Here is a 2,080-nt window from a genome sequence, read left to right as displayed (position 1 = left end):
ATATATATATATATATATAGACACACATACATTGTAAGCTCGATCTCCCTGGAACCCCACCCAATGATTTTAAAAGTGAAGGATAAATTAGACATTCCAATAAACGGGATGGTCTTGATCAAAGAGCTACCTTATCATAGTGACATGGCACGATCTGTATACAAATATATATATATGCACACACAATTGTACAATCATATACATACATACACACACACACATATATATAGATACATATACACACACACACACACATATATAGATACATATATACATACACACACACACATATATAGATACATATATACACACACACATATATATAGATACATATATACATACACACACACACATATATAGAAACATATATACATACACACACACACACACATATATAGATACATATATACATACACACACACACACATATATAGATACATATATACATACACACACACACACACATATATAGATACATATATACATACACACACACACGCACATATATATATATAATGTATGTATTTTCTACAAGCACCATTTCTCCACACACACATTTGTATACAGTGGAAGCCGTTTATAATGATCAAGCATAATGTCATCAAAATCAATTGTTCTAGTTCTATAACATAATCTGCAAGTATGTTAATTCGTCCAAAATATTATATACACACACGCACATATATGTATATATACATATGTGTGTGTGTATACGTATAGATATACACCTCATCGATATATAGTCTGTATTTATGTAAACATCTCTGTGTATATATATATATATATATATATATATATCGTATCTCAAAACAAAAAAAAAAAAAATTAAAAGGCTTCGTCCCAGGGCGATCACATTAAGCGGCTTCCACTGATAACCTTTACTCTATTATCAAAGACACATGACGTAAACGCAAGTTTGTGTTTAAAATGATTGCCAAATTCCCTTTCGAACCACACCCTAACGTGTTCAAATAGCAGACACGGATTGTGCTAATTTATTTATTGTACTCGATGTATAGAACTGGATGTATATAATGTATATATATATATATATATATGACTTGACTGTGGCCATGCTGGGGCGTTGCACTTCCCTCCCCTGAACATCAGTCTGGTACCTGCTTTATCGATCTCTGTTTATGCAACTGTCAAATCACAGGACATTAGTAAACAAAATCTACACAAACCTACATATACACGCGCACATTATAATGCCTACATATACACACACACATGTGTATACGACTAAGGTCAAGGACAAACTAACTGTTTCTGTGAGTGTATATACATATGTGTGTGTTTATGTATGTATGTATATATTAAAATGTATCTATCTATCTATATATATATATATATATATGAGTATGTGTGTATGTATATATGTGTGTGTGTGTGTGTATGCCTCTCTTCTGTTTGTTGTTGAGGCACAATGTGTATCTAGGACTACATCAGCCAATGTGATCTTCCCCTTTCAACATAACAGGCTGTAATTTTTAGAAGTGACGTGGCTGCTATTTTCAGCCGCTCGTGTGACCACCATGAAATTCCCTTTCCAGTTTGTCATTGTTGCTGTTCTAGCCCCAGGCCGTCTGTGATCACAAGACTCTCCAACCGTGATCGTCTCTACTCATAAGTCTTATATTGAAACCGAGTACATTTTATATAATGAGTTTAACCTCTATCTGGTTGCATGACATGCTAGAAATAACAGGGGGAAATCTCTAATTAATCTTGTCATCGTTGTTGTCTGTTGTCGCTGGTGGTGGTCATGGTGAGTGTGTGCATGCGTGGAAAGAGTCCACTGTGCATATATTATGTATACATCATTATCACCGTCGTCGTATTAAACGCACGTATATGTATGTATATGAAAACGTGTGTATATGTTTATATGTGAATTTATGTATGTATATACAGATATGTATATATGTGTGTGTGTGTGTGTGTGTGTGTACACATATTGATATATTAGATACATACAGATGTGGTGATTTTTGTGTATACACGCAAACACATACATACATACAAATACAAACAGACCTACACACACACACACACACACATATATATATATATATAT

Source organism: Octopus bimaculoides, chromosome 30 (genome assembly GCF_001194135.2).
Source record: "Octopus bimaculoides isolate UCB-OBI-ISO-001 chromosome 30, ASM119413v2, whole genome shotgun sequence".
Classification (NCBI taxonomy): Eukaryota; Metazoa; Mollusca; class Cephalopoda; order Octopoda; family Octopodidae; genus Octopus; species Octopus bimaculoides.
The sequence above is the reverse complement of the archived record's forward strand: the minus strand, read 5'-3'. Positions refer to the sequence as shown.